Source organism: Chiloscyllium plagiosum, chromosome 24 (assembly GCF_004010195.1).
Source record: "Chiloscyllium plagiosum isolate BGI_BamShark_2017 chromosome 24, ASM401019v2, whole genome shotgun sequence".
Taxonomy (NCBI): Eukaryota; Metazoa; Chordata; class Chondrichthyes; order Orectolobiformes; family Hemiscylliidae; genus Chiloscyllium; species Chiloscyllium plagiosum.
The window spans coordinates 28653057-28659542 of NC_057733.1; the positions used below are offsets into that span (position 1 = coordinate 28653057).

At 42.2% G+C, this 6486-nt stretch overlaps 1 long non-coding RNA gene across 1 annotated transcript in view; it reads left to right on the forward strand.

Moving 5' to 3' along the window:
* LOC122561923 overlaps positions 1-6181 on the forward strand; it is a 58089-nt gene extending 51908 nt beyond the window's left edge. The window contains exon 3 of the long non-coding RNA XR_006315151.1: positions 4974-6181. This is a non-coding gene — a long non-coding RNA (uncharacterized LOC122561923). The remainder of the gene's footprint in view (positions 1-4973) is intronic.
* The last annotated feature ends 305 nt before the right edge of the window (positions 6182-6486 follow it).

The window sequence follows — 6486 nt, forward strand, 5'->3', positions numbered from 1 at the left end:
TCACTTGCCTTCATTGGTCATAACATTGAGTATTGGAGTTGGACTGTTATTTTGTGATTGTATAGGACATTAGTAAAGCCACTGGAGTTCTGGTCACCCATCTATAGGAAGGATGTTGTTAAACTTCAGAAAGTGCAGAAAAGACTTATATCGATGTTGCCAGGACTGGAGGTTTATAGGGAGAGGCTGACTACCCTGGGGCATTTTCCCCCAGAGTATCAGAGACAGCGGGGTTACCTTACAGAAGTTTATAAAATCAAGAGGGGCGTCGATAGGGTGAATAGCCAAGGTCTTTTTACTAGAGTCGGGGAGTCCAAGACTAGATTCAAAAGGGACATGAGGGGTAACTTTTTCATCCAGAATGGTACAAGTACAGAACCAGCTACCAGAGAAAATGGTGGAGACAGATACAAATACAACATTTAAAAGGCATTTGGATGGGTACATAGATAGGAAGGGTTTATCGGGATTTGGGCCAAATGAGACTAGGTCAGATTGGGATGTCTAGTCAGCACAGATGAATTGGACTGAAGGATCTGTTTCTGCTCTCTATGACTCTATAACTCTATTAGTATAAGTGCCAGATTGGCCAAAGTGTTTATTTTTTCAAGAAAGCCAGTCACTGCAGAGAAATATGTTTTTTGCTTCTGTTTTTGTGAACCGTACATATTTGTATTTGTGTTTTGGGGATATTTAGAGGGAGAATAATTTGTACACAGTGGCACAGTGGTTAGCACTGCTGCCTCACAGCGCCAGAGACCAGGGTTCAATTCCCGCCTCGGGCAACTGTCTGTGTGGACTTTGCATATTCTCTCCGTGTCTGCGAGGGTTTCCTCCCACAGTCCAAAAATGTGCAGGTTAGGTGAATTGGCCATGCTAAATTGCCCGTAGTGTTAGGTGAAGGGGTAAATGTAGGGGAATGGGTCTGGGTGGGTTGCTCTTTGGAAGGTCAGTGTGGACATGTTGGGCCGAAGGATCTGTTTCCACACTGTAAGTAATCTAATCTAATAAGGACTGTGTATGTTGACCAATTATTACAACTTTATTGAACAAGTTCTGTTTTGATAATAAACCAATATCTGTATTTGTTAAGGAACATAGTTAATATATGTCACGGTTTTAACAAAAAATGATAAAGTATTTAACTGGTTATTTTGGTAACTGGAAAAGTAATTTTATGTCGTGGTCCATGGATCAGTAAGACCAGAATAACAGTGGACTCTTCCAGCTTCAGTTGGAACACTAGTTTTAACACTTTTCCTATTGGGCTTGAAGTACTTTTTCTGATGACTGTAGATTCTGCTGTGTAAAATCTAGCCATGGGTTTATCAGCTGCAAACTGTCTGCTTCAGTGGCTCTTAAAGCTCGACATGTTTTCTGATTTTGCTGGAATTTCTTCAGTCCAGCTAAATTGATACCGTTCCTTGCTACAGCCTGCCATGTCAAATGAGTGTGTGATATTAACTACTGGCAATGTGTGATTGATTAGGTAACTGCCACTATTCCCTTTCTGAATGACTCTACAGTGCCAATTTGGACTAAAGTGGTCTGTCAAGAATAGACACTAATTTGGAACAAGATTAAGTTTATTGCATGATAGAAATCAGGTGACAATTACATTTGTAAGATGATGTTGTTATTAAGACTGTTGGAGACCGAAGATAACATCTCACCCCAGTGAAATCCTTAGATGTCTTGCCTTTTGCCATCCAACCTTATGACATTTCACAATTGGGCAGATTTTAATGCAAGCTTCAGCATGAACACTTTCAGAACCATTAATTTATACTACACTCCCCACTGCCATCAAAGCTATTTAAATTGATTGTATTTATTTACAGGTTAATTCCTGATTTTTCTTTCTGGTTGCTAGCACAGTTTTAGATCTTTCTTATACTTCAGTCAAGTTTTCTGCATATTTAAAACCTTTTGCTGAATCAAATTGCTTTCAGATAACTGGTAGCGCTTACTCCGAGAAAGGAGCATAACTTAAAGATGGAAGAGAGGTTATGATGGAAAAGGGAACAGGAAATGTAGAAATGGAAACTGCAAAAGGAAATGGAGGGATGCGATGTTTATGGGGGAGAGCTACAACAGCATCTCTATTTATCCTATTGGATTGTCTGTTTGTCATCAAATCATTCTTGCATGATACCAATAACCTCAACCACACCCAACTCTGTTAGTCAAAAATTCCTCACTGCTTCCCTCTTTAATCACTGACAACACAATACCCTCTTTCCAAACAGGAGAAATGTAAATCACCAATGGATGTATGTGAAATCCAATTTTAGAAATTCAAGCATTACAAAATGCATGTGAAAATAATTTAATAATCCTTGTGCAGTTCCTTAAGGCAGAACCTTGCCAGCCCCTCAATGATGTCGGTGACAGCAATAAGTTTAGGTAAAGTGAGGTTCTTTTGAATGTTGATACCAAAAAGTCTCATTTACCAGCTAAGTCCTGGACATCAAGATGAGACTCTCATGAGTGAATGGCAAGAGGCCTATTAATAAGGAATTATTGCTCATTATCATCCTCATTGATACCTCATCTTGCCTCGTTATTATGTGTTCTCCCATTTCCCCAGCTGCTGGATAGAAACTAGATGCTGAGAATTCCAAACATGAAATTCTGAGTAGGCACCTGGCACTGTAGCTTGCTGCTTACTTCTCCAGACGTCCATCATGGACAATCCTACCGACTCCCACAGCTACCTGGATTACACCTCTTCCCACCCTACCTCCTGGAAAAATGCCATCCCGTATTCCCAATTCCTCCGCCTCCGCCGTATCTGCTCCCAGGAGGAGCAGTTCCACCACAGAACACACCAGATGGCCTCCTTCTTTAGAGACCGCAATTTCCCTTCCCACGTGGTTAAAGATGCCCTCCAACCCATCTCATCCACATCCCGCACCTCCGCACTCAAACCCAACCCCTCCAACCGTAACAAGGAGAGAACGCCCCTGGTGCTCACCTTGCACCCTACCAACCTTCGCATAAACCAAATCATCCGCCGACATTTCCGCCACCTCCAAAAAGACTCCACCACCAGGGATATATTTCCGCCCACCTTTTGTACTCTATGCTACTTTCTCCCCACTCCCACCCTCCTCTCATTTATCTCTCCACCCTGGAGGCTTCTTGTCTCTATTCCTGATGAAGGACTTTTGCCCGAAACATCGATTTTCCTGCTCCTCGGATGCTGCCTGACCTGCTATGCTTTTCCAGCACCACTGTAACCTAGACCAACATCTCTGTGCCTCCTCAATGAGCACTGACTGTATGGACTCTACATTCATGTATATTAGCATTCATTATGTACTAGCCTGTCTATATAATCATGGTAGATCTCCCAGGCACTTACGGTCCTGCATGTTCATGCACTAGCACCTTTTATGGCAATGTTTGTTGCAAGAACACTTTGCCAACAGAGACAGGCACCCAGCTCATGGACTGGACCAGAGAGCATCTCAGGACTGCTTGTTCCCACTTTTGTTTACATTCAGTTTGTACCAAGCCAGATGCTCACATTATACCCTCCTTACTTCTTTATTGCACTATGCCTCAGAACATGCCCACATGCCGGCGTGTCTCTGAGCCGGCATGTCTCTGAGTAAGCGTCTCTGAGCCAGTGAGTCTTAGTGAGTGTTTCTGAGCCTGCGTGTTTCTGAGTAAATGTCTCTGAGCTGGTGTGTCTCTGAGACATTGAGTCTTAGCAAGTGTCTCTGAGCTGATGTGTCTGAGCTGGTGTGTCTGAGTTGATGTGTCAGAGCCGGTGTGTCTGAGTTGATGTCTCAGAGCTGCTGGTGTCTGAGAGTGTAAGACACAGTGATGATATCTCTTCCACTTTTTTTGCTGATTGATATCTTCTGGTTCTTGAGTACCTGAAAAATCAAGGTTTGAGTAATTGGAGGGACAGAGAGAGGAGAAAGTAAGAAAGTGTGTGTTTACGCTGTAACAAGAGATTGAGCAAAGATTGAGAGGTTTAATGAAAAATGGAGGATTTGAGATCAGAGGATTCTCATCGTCCATCCATCCAGCCTGGCTCAATTCAAGGCACGAAAATGTGTTGCTGGAGAAGCGCAGCAGGTCAGGCAGCATCCAGGGAACAGGAGAATCGACGTTTCGGGCATAAGCCCTTCTTCAGGAAGCCCTTCTTCGGGCTTATGCCCGAAACGTCGATTCTCCTGTTCCCTGGATGCTGCCTGACCTGCTGCGCTTCTCCAGCAACACATTTTCAGCTCTGATCTCCAGCATCTGCAGTCCTCACTTTCTCCTCAATTCAAGGCACAAGAAGTGCCCTTTGCCTTGATGGCTGTACTAGCTCCTTTAAACAGACTGCAGCACCTGTTCTTTCTTGCTGCTTCCTTTAATATTCCACTGGCAGAATGAGCATCATTGAGTGTCCTGTACAGGTGACACTGATATGGTGTCTTAATTAGAAATAATCAGCTGCAAGAGATTTAGTATAGGTTTATAAGACAATTTTATTCAAGTGGCACAAGGAGAGATTAGCCTCAGTTGTTAGACTGATACAAAACCCTGAAGCATAAAGAAGGATTGATTATCTTTATATTTCTAGCATCCTCTCGACTGCGTTGCAAACTTCCATCATACACAGCAAATAAAACAAACGTCCCTCTGTGCTTCAGGTTAAAGTGTTAGGGTCTCCTTTACTCAGCCAGAGAGTAAACAATCACGATATAGGTGGCTCACTGATGGCTCAATCTGGACGCTCGCTGATGATGTTACCTAGTATGGTGACGAAACATCTGAATATGAACCTTCCAGCTTAGCGAACAAACCTACATCCACAACCTCGACCTGAGTTACAAATCTTCTCAACATTGACTAGAAAACAATCAATAACTCCCTAGATTTAGCTGTCTGTTCCTTTATCAGTGTCTGTCTGATGCTACATTCTCCCGTTCTTAGAATGATTTAATTAACCCTATCTCTTGTTTACAGAGATGCCTATAGGGATTCTACTGACACTAATCTCTTGGCTGCATAAGGTTCATTCCATGTGAAGTTGAAACTGCTGACTACATCCACGATGGAAGCATCATGTAATACTCAGAAGCTAAACATTTAAATTTCCCCTAACACTGTTATGGTTCCGTAGCTGTTATTGTGAACAAGCCGTGAGCTGTCAGTGTTAGGCTTGCCAAACTGCGCAGAGGGCAAGGGTGATGTGAATGTGAATTGAAGGCTAGAGATTGTTTTCAGGAGGGTGATGTGCTTTAATATTTTCAGCAATGGATGATGCTCATGGTTTTGTAGAATATGCCATTTGAAGATGAGCTCACTCGCCTTGACAACTTTTGTCAGATTGTTAAGTCCCTTGCTCCTCTGTACTTATATTCCTGGAGCAACAGTCACTTGGCATTGATCTCCAATGCCTCTTGCTCCCATTGCCACCTGAGCATGAGGATCTATTGTCCCTTGACTGTGTGTTCACAAACACCCTTTGCCACAAGCTCTCCCCTTCCCACCTCTTTCAGGAAGTCCACTGTCAGAAGACATTTTGGTTTCTCTCTGACATGTTCAGCTGTTTGGTAAAGAAGGTGCAAGTTACTTTAACTGGAATTAGCAGACCTCCTGTCAATAAACACAACCAGAGAGAAGTAAAGGTCACCTTCATGTTGAAGTGCCTTTGTAGGCCACACAATTCTTCTTCCTTCCAGATGGGCAGGCCTGGTGATCATAAAGGTAGAGCCCCTTCTATGAGACCTGAGATGGCCATAAAGGAATAAATGCCTAATTAATTAGTTTAATTGGCCATCTGGCTCTGTTTAACAGGCAGCTGTGCCCTGCCATTCCCGTTTCTGGAAAATGTTGTGGCAGTGTTAAGAAATTAGGCTTCCCTCCCAATCCCTTGTGCTGCCAAAGAGCAGGCTGAAGAGCTGCCATTCACAATGCCCTCCATTGCATAGGTGGATAAAGATTCTAATAGTACATGCCCCAAAATCTATCTCATTAAGACTTGTGAATGATTCTCGAGAACAGACTGCAACACCAACCAGTACAAAATGTTCACAAAGGAAAGAGAGGATGATTCTAATCATGAAATGATTTGAATGTTCCAAATGCACATAGTCCTGGAAAGATTTGAAAGGATATTATGCAGTTACCGTAGTAATAAATACATTGTAACTTTTAAAGTTGTCAGTAATATTGGGAATTATGACACAGTGAACTTTTGTATATGAGAAACCTTTCATTCATCTATGAATAGGTTTTGTTTTAACTTTGGTTTTCATCAGAATCTAAGTGTAATAAACAGAATTTTTCACAACCATCTACAGTTTTGAAATTTTTGTCTGCCTGTTCCTCTTAAACTGTAGGGAATTTTTGTTTTGAGGAAATCAATGTTTTAATATTGCATTTATAAGTTTTGAAGCAGACCCTAATTCAAAACAGAAGCTGGACTGAAATTGAAACCGCAAAGGAAACAAGAAAGGTAAACCCCGAAATGAAACT